At 37.5% G+C, this 16,869-nt stretch overlaps 1 long non-coding RNA gene and 1 pseudogene across 1 annotated transcript in view; one reads left to right on the top strand and one right to left on the bottom strand.

Moving 5' to 3' along the window:
• LOC119867149 overlaps positions 1-16,869 on the top strand; it is a 39,867-nt gene that overhangs the window by 13,990 nt on the left and 9,008 nt on the right. Inside the window, exon 3 of the long non-coding RNA XR_005382550.1 lies at positions 11,250-11,345. This is a non-coding gene — a long non-coding RNA (uncharacterized LOC119867149). The remainder of the gene's footprint in view (positions 1-11,249; positions 11,346-16,869) is intronic.
• Positions 10,601-11,008, bottom strand: LOC100855457 (annotated as a pseudogene).

Genomic DNA, 16,869 nt, shown 5'->3' with positions numbered 1-16,869 from the left:
TTTTATGCCATAAAATGGTATCATGGTTTATTTATTGCTTTAATTTCTTGCTTTAACTGAGGGGTTTTAATTTTATCTCCACAGGAAAACAAAATACTTTTCAACTAAATGATAGAAACATTAATATCAGCAGTTATCATTATTTTGTAAGGGGGTTTTATAACAAACCTTAGGCATCTAATTTAGCATTATTTTGTTGTGACATAAAGGAGAAACTATGAGAAAAAATCCTCAGTAATTTATATGCGCTATATTTGTGTCACCATTCACCCCTAAGATCTCTTGTAATTTGACCTTTGTAGTAGCTATAAAAAGTTAGACGAAAACAAGACCATAGTGAGGTATTTATTTAAGGCAACACATTGTTTTAGAATCAATTTTAATGTAAACATTATAATGATAAAATTAGAAAAATCTACTTGTTATGCATATGACCTTAAAATGCTAATTACAAATCATTATTAGTCATTGCTTTAACGTTCATTTCTCTACTCTGTTCTCAACTAGAAAAAATTGTCACTTTAAGGGATTCTATTTTGCCTTCATATGACAGTGCTAGAATTTCCTAAAAGGAAAATGAACATTTTCTAAAAGGGAATTGATTGCTAAAATATATGTTCAATAACCTTGAATACTTATTGACTGGGTCCTTGGCAAAGAATGAATGAACAAATATTTACTGAGTGTCTCCCATGAGCCCACAGCCCTGTTCTAGGCATGGGGTGGGGGGGGGGGGTAGCAGTCAACTGAGCAAAATTGCTGCTTTTATAAGGTTACATTCTATAGCCTAGAATGATCTACTTGACACACTTTCCCAAACCCCTGTTTTTGTTTTTTAAGACTTTATTTATTTATTTATGAGACACACACACACACACACACACACACACACAGAGAAAGGCAGAGACAAAGGCAGAGGGAGAAGCAGGCTCCATGCAGGGAGCCCCATGTGGGACTCGATCCTGGGACTCCAGGATCACGCCCTGGGCTGAAGGCAGGTGCTAAACCGCTGAGCCACCCAGAGATTCCCCCAAACCCTGTTGATAGAGTTATTGTTGAACTATAGTGGTAATCTGTTTTTTCCAATTGGGAAATTCTGACCAATGGTTGATTTCAGATTCCTGTATTTTTAATGACATGAAAGTTGCATTTGGAATTAGATAGTAGCCATGTGTCATGTGGGAATTTTCCATGAATCCCTATAGAATGAGAGTTGCTCATCAAAGCTTTAATGTTTTAGGTCAGTGATTCTTAAACTTTAGAGTACATTTGAAACAACTTTGGAACTTGTTAAATGTAGATTCTTAATCCCACTTGGGATTTTTTTTTTTTTTTTTAAGATTTCATTTATTTATTTGAGAGAGAGTAAGAGCTAGAGAGATCACAGAGGGAGAGGCAGGAGCAGACTCTACCCTGAGCAGAGGACGTGACATGAGGCTTGATAGCTTGATATCAGGACCCTAAGATCATGACCCGAGCTGAAGGCAGCTGCTTAACTGACTGAGCCACCCAGACACCCCATAGAAATTCAGATTCTTTAGATTTAGGTATACACTTAGAAATATGCATTTTTGACAAACACATGGTTCTGATGATGCTGGTACCTCAACAATATATTGAGAAACACTCGTTTTTAGATTTATATATGTGGTATTTGCTAATATTACAAACTCAATCTAATTATACTAATTGCTATGAAAATTACAAACTTACAGATAGCCTTAGCTGTTCATTGGTGTAGATGAGATATATGATCCATGTGAGAAATTAATTTTAGCATGAGATGTAGGAAATGTTTACTTTCCCTGGAGAATTATGGTATTTTATCCAAGTGCTTAATGTCAAATTGTAACTGACCATGTTTCTCTTTCCATTTTGCTAGTCAGGCAGCTTTTCATCAAATTGATAGTTGAACAATAGTCAGAAATTCATCATGATAAATACTCTAACTCTTTCACACCCTCCTCCTCCAGATCTCTAGAGTCTGTAATTGTTTCTTCCAACCTTTTTTTCTTTGTGGTTCTGATGATAAATTTTTATTCGTATTTAGCAGTTATACTTCCATAAACAGCCCCAAATGCTGTGTGGGATGACATATGTTATAAACAAAATACTTTAATTCAGACTTTTATTAATTCAGACAAATATTTCTTCCAATTTAGTCTAATTTAGGTAGCACTATGTTAAAGAGGAAAGATATTTCCTCATTTTGCAGTTGTCAGATTTTTGAAATTTGTATTCATTTACGAAATACTGAGAATGTGGTTAATAAATACTGACATTTGTAATAACCATCACCCCAGGCATATGTGATTATGCAGGTGTGATATGAAAGAGACAGTGTGCTGGAGAGTCCTGGACCAAGAACCATGAGCCTGGGTTTTAGTCCTACCTCTATTTATAATTACCTGTAGGGCTTTGGAAAATCATAGCCTCTTTGAACTTCTGGTTTTCCCTTTATGAAATCACATGATTTGGAGTAAATAATCTCTGAGGCTCTTTTAGGCTTATTTGCAGATTAATATAATTTCCTTAAGATTTATAAAATATTAACCTTTTAAAAGTATGTCTTTAACAGATAAATGAATATATTTAAATGGGATATCTTTATTTAATTGGACAATCCATCCTTAGGAATTGATCATTATATAAAGAAATGGGCCAGACTCAATTCTGTGTAAGAAGCTTTTTACACATAAGACTGAAAGCCTAGGTAAAGATTTGCTGACATCTCAATCTCTGTCTGTTTCATAGTAGCTATACAAAAGAGGATATGGGTGTGAGTATATACTTTATCAGAAAAATCAATTTACATTCAGACAGATGTAAAGGTTTCATCTTCAGGTTTGTCTCAATACTTTTCCTCCTATTACCTCCAATACCCATTCAAGCCTTCTGTATACTTAATCTTGCTCACTCACTTGATACTTCAGGGTAGACCTCACATGGAGGTTACAAACCTTTGACATGGTGATTTTCTAATGCTAATTTATGAGAAACTAAAATCAGCCAGGAGAATATTTATCTCTGTCTTAATTGCTCACCTAATAGTCTAGGCTTATAAAATCATTTTTTGATGACTCAAAAACACACTTCCAGTGTTCACTGTAATAGCCATGATGAGAACCTCAAAGCATTCAAGGCTTCTCAATAGAATTTGCTTAATATACTGTGTAATCTTGTTGCCTAGAGAGCAAGAGACTAAACATTTTCAGCACTTAGTAGCTTGGAGCATCCTTTTCTTTGTTTCTTCTATAATAAACCTTCAGACAGAGTGGAAGCTGTCAGCATATACCCAGCAGCAGCACTTTTTAGACATCCAGTTAGCAAGAAGATCTGTAGTCAAGAGCACACAAACCACAATCAGCACTAATTAGTCTTTTTATTTTCCCCCACTGTGCTGGGACAATAGGAATTGTCATCAAGAGCAGTGGCCATTGGGTATTGTACTAACAAGTGCGTGTTCTTTGTCAAGCTTACAGTTTTTAAGAAATGTTTGTCTCATAGAGTGTAGTCCCAGGGACCATATTAGAGGAGTCTACATCATTGTAGCTGAAATTTATGTTCCATTTTTTTTCTATTTTGACATTCTGTAAAAGATATTCATTGATGATTATTAGATAGCAAATTATTTCTTGAGGACTGTCAGGAGTTGGCTCTCAGTAGGCTAACTGGGGCAACCACAACTTTTCACCCAAAATCTATTTTGGGACCTATGTACTTCCCATTGTGGTAGGTACAAAGGTTTGTTACACACAGTCTCACCCCTGAGGGAACTGAGGAGCCAAGGCATTGGCTTATAAAATTGTGACTAATTTGTGAAAAAGAACCCCAAAGGATATCTTCAACAAAAACAGTGCAGAAAGTGCTGAAAGAATGATGTGGAAAATAAATGCTGAGTGTATAGGAGGAACAAATTACTGTGGATGGGAATAGTCAGGGGGGCGCCATTACTGAGGAAGGTGCTCTTCAGCTGGCTATGATTTTATGGCCAGTGAGGAAGGGGTGGGATGTTTCCCATAAGGAAATAGTAGTGCAATATTAACATGAGAGGAAAATGGGAATCCAGGGTATAGATCAGACCTGCTTCTAGAGTAGGGTTTGGTGACTATAGAGGGATTTGGGGAGGTGTCATTGAAAAGGTAGACTGATGTCGCAGAATGATGTATCCTATAGAGGCTGGCTTAGAAGTTGGAGTTCTGTGCTGTAGGTGATGAAGAACAATCAACCAGGAGGAAACAATCATTTAGGAAAATGTAATTGTAACATACAGGAAAAATAGAGCAGTGGTTCGCAAAGTGTGGTCTATAGGCTCCTGGGCTTCCCCTCAATCTTTTTAGGGATCTATGAGGTCAAAACTGTTTTCGTGATAACACTAAAATGCTATTTACCTTTTTCACCATGTTGACATTTGCACTGGTCATTTGAAGTGATACAAAGCAGTGGTGGTAAAACTTTGTGTCATCCACTACAGAGATTTGTAAAAATGTGAAACAATGGCACTTGCCTTACTACGTTTTTTTGTTGTTTTTTTGGAAATGCAGTTATTTTCATATAATATATGTAACTTGTGTTTATATTTACTTATTTGTTATTTTTGTAAAAGATTTTATTTATTTGAGAGAGAGAGAGAGAGAGAGCGAGCAGGGGGAGGAGCAGAAAGAGAGGGAGAAGCAGGCTCCCCGCTGAGCGGAGAGCCCTGACATGGGTGGATCCAAGGACCAGGATCATGACCTGATCCCAAAGCAGATGTTCATCAAACTGAGCCACCTAGGTGCCCTTGTATTTATATTTTTTAAGTTTATTAATTTTTACACGAATGTCTTAAAGCTATCATTTTAAAATGAGAGCTTTATGAAATTCTCAGTTTTAATTTCAAATATAATAAATATCAGTAGCTATTACCTAAGTAATAGAACCTACCTCAAAGGGTTGTTGTGAGGGTTAAATGAGTTAATAATTGTGTCACAGATTAGTGCTTTCATTCTTGTGGTGCTAAGAGTTTCCTAGGAACATGGGGCATTTCAACACTCTGAACCATTGGGAAACTGCCATATTTGTAAATAATCTTTCATCATCTGAAGTTTTTCAGCCCCAATCCACCATGTTGTTCATCTTTGGTATGTCATGGGCACATTTTAGAACAAAGTAAAAGTATAATATAGAAGCAAATGAAGTCAACAGGTAAAACCTTCATAAAATATGGTCCTATAATTGTGATGCCATATCATAGTTGAATTTTGAACTGTCACAGGTAAATCATCTAATTAGTGAGTTACTAGTCCGAATCAATTATCAGTATCTTCTTCATTTTTTCACTCCTTAATTGATATCATAAATAAATACATGTGTGGACGTGTGTGTGGATAGATAGCACTAGGCATGGCAATGTAACAGTGGTAAAGAAGACTGATCCTTTCTATCAAGGTCCTTTTACACAGGTCAAGTTTCATGAGTTCCTTTTTCTTTCATACACCATTTGTTGTTTATTCAAAGTTCAGTGGGTAGACCAGAGAAAACGCAAAATATGACTGTGAAATAGCCATTCATTATAACTTCTTTAAAAAGTTTTATTGAAAAGATTAGCCAGGGACGCTGGGGTGGCTCAGTGGTTGAGCCTCTGCCTTCGGCTGAGGTTGTGATCCTGGGGTCCTGGGATCGAGTTCTGCATCCAGCTCCCCGCAGGGAGCCTGCTTCTCCCTCTGCCTATGTCTCTGCGTCTTTCTCTGTGAGTCTCTTGTGAATAAGTAAAATCTTTTTTTTTTTTTTTATTTTATTTTTTTTAAGAGGAAAGACTAGCCAGTTTCATCAAAGAGAGGTAGAAGTCCATAGGGGAGATGATAACAAATTATTGACTGTATTTGGGGTAAAGAAGTTATTAGGGTTAAATGAGGTCATAGGGTTGGGGCCTAGATCCAATAGGATTAGTGTCCTTACTAGAGGAGACATGGGAAAGCTCATTCTCCCCTGTCTCTCTGCCATGTGAGGACTTAGTGAGAAGGTGGCTCTTTGCAATTCAGAGAGATCTCATCAGGAACCAAATGCCCTGGAACTTCGATCTCAAACTGCCTAGTCTCCAGAACTGTGGGAAATAAATTTGTTTGTTTTAGCCTACCCGATGAGTGGTATTTTATTACAGCAGCCTGATTAGACTAATAGAGGGCTTGATGGATGAAAAAAATTTACCTGTCAAGATTGAAAGCAAGGAAATCTGTAGTCTTGCTTTATTGTAAGAACTGATGCCAGTTTGAAGGGGACTATTATTATTTTTTATTATTGCAAAAATACATAATGTTAGATTTGCCATCTTTTTAAGTGTGCAGTTTAGTAGTAAGTATATTCGTTTACATCACTGTGCAAAAGATCTCTGGAATGTTTTCATTTTGCAAATCTGAAACCGTGTACCTACCATGCACTAATTTTTCCTCTTCCTTGTTCCCAGCCTTTGGCAACCAACTTTCTACTTCCTGTTTATATAATTTTGACTACTTGAGATACTTCATGTGAGTAGAATTATACAATGTTTGTTCTTTTGTGACTGGCTTATTTGGCTTCGCATAATGCCCTCAAGGTTTTTCCATTTTGAAGCATGTGACAAGATTTTCTTATTTTTTTAAGACTGCATAATATTTAGTTGTAAGTATATACCATGTTTTATTTATTCATTCATCTGTCAATGGACATTTGGGTTGATTCCACCTCTTAGCTGTTTTGAATTGTGCTAAGTGTGAAGGGTATTAGTTATCTATTTATACCATGAAATGATTTTGAAAAGCCCATTCTTTCTTTCTTTTTTTAAAAGATTTTATTTATTTATTCATGAGAGACAGAGAGAGTGCGCGCGCGCGCGCGAGAGAGAGAGAGAGAGAGAGAGAGAGAGAGAGAAGAGAGGAAGAGAAAGAGAAAGAGAGAGGCAGAGGGAGAAGCAGGCTCCATGCAGGGAGCCTGATGTGGGACTCGATCCCGGGACTCCAGGATCATGCCCTGGGCTGAAGGCAGTCGCTAAACCACTGAGCCACCCAGGGATCCCCCAAAAGTCCATTATTTCTAAGGGCAGTGGATTCATTTAAGTTTCCACATCAGTGATAATGATATATAATGAGTACCCGTCAGTACTATTAGTATTGCTAATATATTAGTATACTATACTATTAGTATACACCTCCAACTATTATTATTAGTGAATAATAGTTGGAGGTGTGAAAGAGGACTTTTAAAACAAATACAGAGAAGCAACTGCAAAGAACTGTTGTTAATGGCGTAGTTGGCATAAGTCAATTATACCTCAGTTCTTGTCATATAATTCATTTGAACTTTTATAACTGCTGTCATAGACAAATCCCCGATGGTTTTCTGTCAGTGATAATATGATTACTATAATGTATAAAGTCAACTGCTAGTTGTCTCTAGAGACTTACTAATTGAAAACAAAGGACTCAAGAGTCATTCTAATTCCTTTTGCATTCCCTCCCCACCTCCCCATCTTTGTTTAATCCTTGTTACTTACAAGTGTGTTTTTCTTAGAGGGTTTCTTCTGAGATGTTGGCTACCCTATCCCAGGCTTTGGACCTTCTCTCTCTCTCTCTCCACTGTCTCATCCAGTCTCATGGTTTATTGTATTTTACTTTATTTTATTTTATTTTATTTTATTTATTTTATTTTAAAAAGAGTTTTATTTAGACGCAGGGCTTGATCCCAGGACCCAGAGATCATGACCTGGGCCAAAGGCAGATGCTTAATCAACTGAACCACCCAGGCACCCCCAGTCTCATGGTTTTAAATATCATCTATGTGGTGATAATTTATGTATCCCATTCCTGCCTACTGCCTGGATTCACATCTATATATTAAACCTCCATCTCTGCCTCAATTTCTGTAGCAATCTCCTAATTGGTCTCCTTGCTTCACACTGTAACCAGGAAAATCCATTCCTGTTTTTGTTTTTTAGGATGTTAATTTTCTGACTTTATTTTATTTTATATCTTAGGTACTTTTTAAAAAATAGGCTTTTCAAAAGTTTTAGGTCCAGGGGCACCTGGGTGGCTCAGTGGTTGAGCATATGCCTTCGGCTCAGGTCATGAGCCCAGAGTCTTGGGATAGAGTCCCACATTGGGCTCCTCACAGGAAGCCTGCTTCTCCTTCTGCCTATGTCTCTGCCTCTCTCTCTTTGTATCTCATGAATAAATAAAATTTTAGAAAAAAAGTTTTAGGTTCATAGCAAAATTGAGTGGAAGGTACAGAGATTTTCCATATTATCTCCTGCCTCCACATACACATAGAAACTCAATCTTTTTGACTTATGGGTGGTACTATGCCTTTCCCTGTTTGGTACCTTCCATATGATATAGAGAGTGAAAGCCGTATTTCTCACCTACAAGGCTCTTCATGACCTGGGCTCTGGCGACCTTTTCTTTCTTTCTTTCTTTCTTTCTTTCTTTCTTTCTTTCTTTCTTTCTTTCTTTCTTTCTTTCTCTCTCTCTCTCTTTTTCTTTTTTCTTTCTTTTTTCTTTCTTTCTTCTTTCTTTCTTTCTTTCTTTCTTTCTTTCTTTCTTTCTTTCTTTCTTTTCTTCTTTCTTTCTTTTTCTTAGATTTTATTTATTTATTCATGAGAGACATAGAGAGAAGCAGAAACATAGGCAGAGGGAGAAGCAGGCTCCCTATGGGGAGCCCAATGTGGGACTAGATCCCAGGACTCCAGGATCACGCCCTGAGACAAAGGCAGACACTCAACCACTGAGCCACCCAGGCATCCCTCTAGTTGGTTTTCTACGGAATCTCTGGCTGCCTAAAACAGTGTTTAGTATATAGTAGGCTCTTTATGCCAACTTTTTGAGTGAACATGGATGAATTTTGTGCTAATTATTTTTGAATGTTGGTTCTGCCCCTGTTTGTATGCTCAGCTGTTCTATGTCTTCACAATCTGCTCTCCCTTTCATTCTTATGCAAGAAATTAGATTTTGCTCTAATGGGTTTTTATTCATTAGAATATTTCTTTTGAATTTAAGGACCTGCAATTATGTTCTTTTCATCGTCTCTAATGACTTTCTCTTTTGTTGCCTCTTTCACTATCCATGATCAATGCATCAAACCTGTGTATTTGTGAATTACTTCACACCCAACATGCTGTTTGATTAGTAGAATATTTTCTGAGTTATCCACTGAAAATACAAGCCCTCTTAGATGTAAATTCCCTCATGTTCTCTGTGTTTTTTATTTAAACTTCAAATTGTATTTAATTTTTTAAAAAAGATTTATTCATTTGTTTTAGAGAGAGAGAGAGACAAAGAGAAAGAATGCACTAATTGGGGGAGGGGCCCAGGGAGAGGAAGAGAATCTTAAGTGGATTCCCCGCTGACTGTGGAGGCTGACTTGGGGCTGGATCCTGGGATCGTGACCTGAGCCAAAATCAAGAGTCAGACATTTAACTTACTGAGCCACCCAGGCACCACAAATTATATTTAATTTTTTTTTAAAAAAGATTTTTATTTATTTATTTGAGAGAGAGAGGGCAGGAACAGGGAAGAGAGGGATAAGCATACTCCCCACTGAGCAGGGAGCCTGACATGGGGCTTGATCCCAGGACTCTGGGATCATGACCTGAGCCAAAGGCAGACAGATACTTAAGGACTGTGCCACCCAGGTGCTCCAATTTATGCTTTCTTAATCTTTCTGTTAGCCCTCCTTCCTACTGCCTCATCTCCACAGCTCTTTTACCTCAGAAGTAAGCTGTTATTTTCTCATTATCAAATCCAGTAATTTTTCTTCATCTTCATACCATATGACCTTTCTGATCCATCCTATATTTCATAACCGTATGTCATTTTTGTTAGCTTTCTTTAGCTTCCTTGTTTTTCTTTATACTTATTTGGCCATTCATATGTTATTTATTTTATTGGTACTTGTTTTTCATATGCAACAGCAACAATATGGGTGCTAATTGAGGTTCTATACTCAGTTACTAGGAACCAAAACCCAACTCAGACCAATCTAAGCAATAACAAGAATGCTAACAGTGGGCCTGATTCATAGGCTCTAATATTGTCAGTAGAATCGTCTGCACTGTATTTCTCCATACTGTGGGCCCCATGTGGTGGCAAAGTTGATCACTGACCATTCTAGGCTTACATTATCATTATAGCTAACAATCCTGGGGAACAGAGAATGTCTGTTTTCTGATAACTTTGTAGATGTCTGAGGTATACTCTACTGGCTTGCTTGGGTTCTGTGATCATCCTTGAGTCAATCACTATGGCCAAGAGAAGGGAGGGCTTGGAATTACCAGACCTGGATCACATACCCACTCCTGGAATTGGGATTTTGTTTATATCTTTTTCTGAAACACGTGGCCTGAAAATGGGAGAACGATGGGCACTCAAAGAGATACCGAACATTTTCTCTTCCTATTCTGTACATTGTATCCTGGGACTATGGTGTCCACTGTCCTAACTTCTGTTACCACCTATGCGCTGATACCTTGCAAATCTCATAATACAAATGAACCCTAATTACACTGGAAAGCCATTGGAAAATTATTTTTTATTTATGTTTTTTGGTAGTTTTATGGTTTTATTAACACAAATATGACATGCACATAAGCTGTCTATTCATTTTCTTCTCTATGCAGCCTGGCATTGGGATTGGTGACTCTGATGGCCAGCTGGGCTGCTCTTTCCATAATGGCTTTGCAGTTTTTGGAAGATACATTGTGAGCAATCTCTACACATTAAGATTTGTTGCACATCAGCAGCACCTCAAGCTCCTTGATGTTGTGGACTAGGAACTTCTGGAAGCCATTGGGCAGCATGTGCTTTGTTTTCTTGTTGCTCCTGTAACCAGTGTTGGGCATCAAGATCTGGCCCTTGAATCTTCTGCCTACCCTATTGTCAATGCCTCTGGGTTTCCACCAGTTGTGCTTAATTTTGACATATGGATCTGACTGGTTGCGGATGAACTTCTTGGTCCTCTTTTTAACAATCTTGGGCTTCACTGGAGGTCTGAGGGCAGCCATGATGCCCAGCAATCGATGGCTGCCACCTCCGCAGGTGGCGCCGAGGAAGAGAGGGGGCCATTGGAAAATTAAATGGAGTCGATGTTATTGCTCTAAGTGCAATGGTTGGTCCTGATGAGGAAAATTCAAGGCACAGTGTGGTTTGTGGAGTATCACTACCAGGATCTGGTAAGTGAATTCAATAGCTGAGTAGGTCAGTATTATTCAAACAGGAATTACAGGAATTCTTTCTTCTCATCAGGAAGCCTTCTAAAGCCTCATATGAAGCAGAATCCGACCCCACAACTAAAGGAGGACTAGCCGGAATCATTGAGGCATCCTGGCCCTACTCAAGCAGGTTGGTTTTCAGCATAAAACGTAAGTGCTGAGGACAGATTAGAAAAGTGGATAGATTCATTGGGAAGAGCATAGGATGGTGGCAGGCAGGGGTCCAATATGGATGGGACCAGTACAAGGCAGGGATGAGAATTGCAAATCTGTGGCTTGGAGTCCAAACTCTGGGTTTATTCTTATGTAATAAGGACCAGATATGGTTAGAAGTGTAACTTTGCTATAAACTCAAGATACTGTAAATGCTCAAAGATAGGCTTTTGTGCATTTCTGTTTTTGCCAGTTGAATTTGTGTTTCCTATTTGTAAGTAATGAATTACAAATGAAACAACTAGATGGGATTAACTAATCTCTAAGATGTCTTCCAACTATACAAGTCTGTAATGCTTAGAGTATTCAAGAATATAACTAATAACATAAAGGCAGAGATTTTGTCAATTTTTCCCCATGGATTCATTAAGCTAGAACATTACATTGCACAAAATTGTTTGTTGAGTTTCAAAAACTGTTGCTATACATGGAGAAAGAAAAGTGGGCTTTGGCTTTTATTCTCTATCTCTCCATTAAAGAATCAGATTTTTTTTTTTTTTTTTGTAATTTATTACATGAAAGGGGGCTGATAACAGTTTGATAGGAAGAAAACTCTGGTAGAGAAAGGTCAAAGACATTTGTAATGCTGATTTCAAACAAGTTTACTTTCAGTTTACTTGAATGGCTCTTGTTCTTACATGAAGAGAAGAATAGAGGTTGATAGAATCATAAGAAAAATGTTTTATTTTAATATGTATTTTTAATTAGCTTTGACTCTAAAGAAAACCCAGGTATCCATATAGTACCATTCTTTGGAAGGCTTTTACTGCATGATGGTATAATGTGAGAAATTCCCTTAGGATCATTAAACAGGAAAAAAAAAAAAGAAAAAAAAAAGAATCATTAAACAGGAAACTGGAAATTTGAAGTTGTGTTTTTTAGAGCTGCAATCATAATTGTTGGTAGTGTCAAGTTGTAAAACCAAATTAGAACACTAGATGGCATGAGATGCAAGTTGAAAAACATTAGTGTTCTCAGGTAGTAAGTGTAATAGCTGCTCTATACCTGTACCCTAGCTTACTTTTGTATGTAGGCATATTAATCTGGGAAATTCTCACTAGGGAGAATGTGAATTTTGTTTGGATCTTTACTTATGAAATACATATAATAAAAGAAACAAAGAAAGCATTAAGCTCTTAGTTGAAGAAAAATCATTTAAAAAAAGCAACAAATTTTATTAATCGAAGTCATTGGATACTGAGTTAAAAAATTAGAAAGGGGGCACACCTGGGTGCTTCAGTTGGTTAAGCATTTGCTTTCGGCTCAGGTCATGATCTCAGGGTCCTGGGATGGAGTCCTACATAGGGCTCTCTGCTCAGCAGGGGGTCTGCTTCTCCCTCTGCAACCCCCCACCCTTGTATTCTCTCTCTCACTTCAATCAATCAATCAGTCAATCAATCAATCAATCTATCTTAAAAAAAAATTAAGGGCTATTAAGGGATCAATAAAGTTAGCCCCAGGCAAAACTGTGGAGTGGGGGAATTTTTTTTTTTTTTTTGGAGTGTGGATTAATTCTTCTCTTTGGTATCTTGTGGGAATCAAAATAGATGGTTCTCTCTACTTTGCCATTTACTTTTGGGAAGTCCCTTCTCCCAGCTGCTGCTCTTCTTACTATCCTCAGCTGCTCCATGCTAACTACTGTGGGCACCCAACAAAGTCATCATCAAATCACTTGCACATTCATCAAAACATGCCTCTTCTATGTCTCATCCCTTGGGGTCAGAAATTTGAGTTCTTTCTGTACCCTGGGTAATCAAGAAACAAACCATGCCCATTGGTGAACAGAACGACTTCAGCTTTGTTTCGTTCTAATGAACGCATTTCATACAGATGAAGTGCATTTTCATACAGGTCCTATTACTCAAGATCTGAGCAGGAAATGGGCACATGAGGTGGGAAAAGTGGGGAGAACATTAACTAGTGGTGGGGAACCGCACTGGAAGCATCAACAAGGGGGAAAATGGTACCACCCGTCGCCATGGAGTAGGTGACTCCCATGAAGAGCTGGGGACAGAAATAGAAGAACCAAGGCACCATAGACTTAAAGCTCCAGCCTCGAGGTGGTGGTGGTGTATATGTTTCAGTGAAGAGATCAACTGAAGCATATGAAAATTTTTAAGTGTTTATTTGAGCAAAAATTGATTTAAATTGAGCAGCGTGGAATCCAGCCAATAGAGAGAAACCCCAAGGAGCTTTACAAAATGAAAGACTTGTAAGCAGAAGGGAGTAGGAACAAGTTATAGTAGACCAAAACAAAACAAAACAAAACAAAAAAAACGGATTGGTTATTGCAAGGTTACTCTCCTTTAGGGGATGGCAAAGGTCTCTCAGGCAGATTACCTAACTAGTGCTGATCAGGTGACTCCTTTTTTTTTTTTTTTTTAAGATTTTATTTATTTATTAGAGAGAGAGAGAGAGAGAGAGAGAGATAGGCAGAGACACAGGCAGAGGGAGAATCAGGCTCCAGGCAGGGAGTCTGATGTGGGACTCGATTCTGGGACTACCAGAACCACAACCTGGACTGAAGGCAGTCTCAACTGCTGAGCCACCCAGGTGTCCCTGATCAGGTGATTCCTGATCGACTGAGTTAAAATCTCATTTCAGAGCCAGAACTGTAATTAAGTCTTAGTATGGTGATATGAAGCTTAGCATGAACAATTCTATTTCGGGTCTGTTGTCCTTTTTAAAAAACAATTCCCCACTTTTGATCAGACTCTTAGTCTGAGAGACTTGATAAAAAAAATCTAAGGCATTTAGCACTATTATCAGTTACTGCTCTGGAGTTCTTGCAGTTTTTGCTAAATCTCTTTGTCATTCACAGGTCACACACTGTTGGGTTCACACTATTTAAGTTGGTCATTCTCTTTTTTCCCCTTTTACAATGTTCTATTCTTAGGGAGGTCATTTGTGGGTGGTTAGCAGCTGTGAACATGCATTTAAAGTTTTTGAGAGAATACGGTGCCCTATGATTATTATGAGCAAGATCATTCCCAATGTATGGAGTGTACTTTATAGTCATGGTCCACAAGACCCAAATCAATCAGACTCAAATAAGCCAAAGGAAAACCCTTTTGAAGGAGTCACTTTCTTAAGCCAACTAGCTTGTTCAGTGATCTTATGTAGCTGAGTCTCAACTTCCCCAGAAATGTTAATCTAAGTGCAGCAAGTGCTGCTGACCATAGCAGAGACATCTCCTTGCCTAGCTAAAACATAGTGAAGGGCTATCTTACCATCATGAACAACAAGGGCCAGAATGTGAAGACTTCTGTTGGGTTGCTATTTCTCTCCTACTTGGTGGGAAGCCTTCTTCTCCTTCTCCCTCTGCTGGTCCATCTGCTTGTGTGCTCTCACATGATCTCTCTCTCTCTGTCAAATAAGTAAATAAAATCTTTAAAAAAAAAATGGCAGGATAAAACAATAACTGTCTGTAAATGACAAAAGATTTTAAAATGCCCAGGGTTAAAGATCCATATAAGAGTTCATTATAGGGATCCCTGGGTGGTGCAGTGGTTTGGCGCCTGCCTTTGGCCCAGGGCGCGATCCTGGAGACCCGGGATCGAATCCCACGTCGGGCTCCCGGTGCATGGAGCCTGCTCCTCCCTCTGCCTGTGTCTCTGCCTCTCTCTCTCTCTCTGTCTGTGACTATCATAAAATAAAATAAAATAAAAGTTCATTATAAGGGAACTGACAAGGAAATTTGGTTATTTCTGTGATGTATAACATTTTAAGATAATACCTGGAAATACTACTGTTAACCTTATATCAGGGTATATCAGACTTTTAGGAATTTCTTACAATTTTTTAGCATAGTTATTTTCAATAACATGCACCCATACCTAATAAGGTTTATCATCACTTATTTGGCAATGCTTCTCATGTAATTTAACATGACAAATAAACCTAATTAATTTAGTATTTCTCCTATACAAAATAAGAGATAAATCCTTTGAGATTTTTCAGGGATTCTCAGGGAAATCTCAAAGTTACTTTGAAGTCAAAAGGACTACATTTAAATATTATTTTTATTTATTTGAGAGAGAGAGAGAGAGAGAGAGAGCATGATCAGGGGAGGGGAAGCAGAGGCAGAGAGAGAAGCAGACTTTCTGCTGAGCAGACAGCCTGACACAGGGCTAGATCCTACAACCCTGGGATCATGACCTGAGCCAAAGGCAGACGCTCAACTACTGAACTACCCAGGTGCCCCAACAAGAGAAGATTTTATTTATTTATTTATTTATTTATTTATTTATTTATTTATTTATTTTTAAGAGAAGATTTTAAAGGCAAATACAGAAGGTTACAGAGTTGTGAACAAAACTTAGCTCTTAATATTGGGAGGACTGGGTTTCTTTAAGTGATTAAAGACCTGATAAAGGCAATGTGAAGCATAGTAAGTTATTTTGGTAAGACAACATCTTTGCTTTTCACACAGATTATTCAAAAAGTAAAAGAACACAAAAACCTTTCACAATCTCTTATCAAGAGCAGACCAATAATAATAATAATAAAAAAACAAAACTGTCTTTCTAACAGAGAGAGAATCAAATTTGCACTGATGTACTTTTGATATTAAAACTCATTTTAGAACCTTAAATAAATCCATTCTACTCTTAGCCACCTTGACTACATGTAAAATTTTTTTCCCAACAAAACTTCTACAACTATTTATATCCATTCACATTTATTGTAGTTTTTTTTTTTTTTCTTTCTCATTCTGGAGCAATGATTCATTTTATTTTTCTTACCTACTTTTCATACACATTGTTTTCTTCCAATCTTGTTATTTCTAAGTAGTTTTAATTATATGTGTTAATTAGAATTCCTTACCCTTAGAATCCTTTATTTCCTTTTTTTTAAGAATTTATTTTTATTTATTTGAGAGAGAGACAAAGATAGCAAGAGAGAGCATAAGTGGAGAGGAAAGGGAGAAGCAGGCTCCCCACTGAGGGCTCTATCCCAGGACCCTGAGATGAACCAGGACCTGAGCTGAAGTCAGATGCTTAACTGACTGAGCCACCCAGGTGCTCCTAGAATCCTTTATTCCTGGTGAAAACTAAGAAGTAAGCAATTGTGGATGTCTGTTACACTAGGATTCTCTGAATTGGCAAATTTATAAATACCTTTCATAATTTCTAGAATTACATTCTTTCACAAATTATTCCATGTAAGACAAGACACGTTAATTGATTGAGCCCCATATTTTTAGTTCCTTTGCAATGAGAAGCCAAAAGTAGATACATTGGCATTCAATAACTAATGTTTCAGTATTTTATCTTATTTGGAAATGATCTAGGTATTTAATGAATACCCATCATTTAACTTATCTCAGTATAACATTAAAGTTTCAAGTTACCAAAAAAATTATGGGAACTTTTTAAGTTAACACACCAAAAAACATGATTATCATTGGAAAGTTCATTTATATACTTTTATCTTAATTC

The sequence above is a fragment of the Canis lupus genome, chromosome 32 (assembly GCF_011100685.1).
Source record: "Canis lupus familiaris isolate Mischka breed German Shepherd chromosome 32, alternate assembly UU_Cfam_GSD_1.0, whole genome shotgun sequence".
Lineage (NCBI taxonomy): Eukaryota > Metazoa > Chordata > Mammalia > Carnivora > Canidae > Canis > Canis lupus.
The sequence above is the reverse complement of the archived record's forward strand: the minus strand, read 5'-3'. Positions and strand labels throughout refer to the sequence as shown.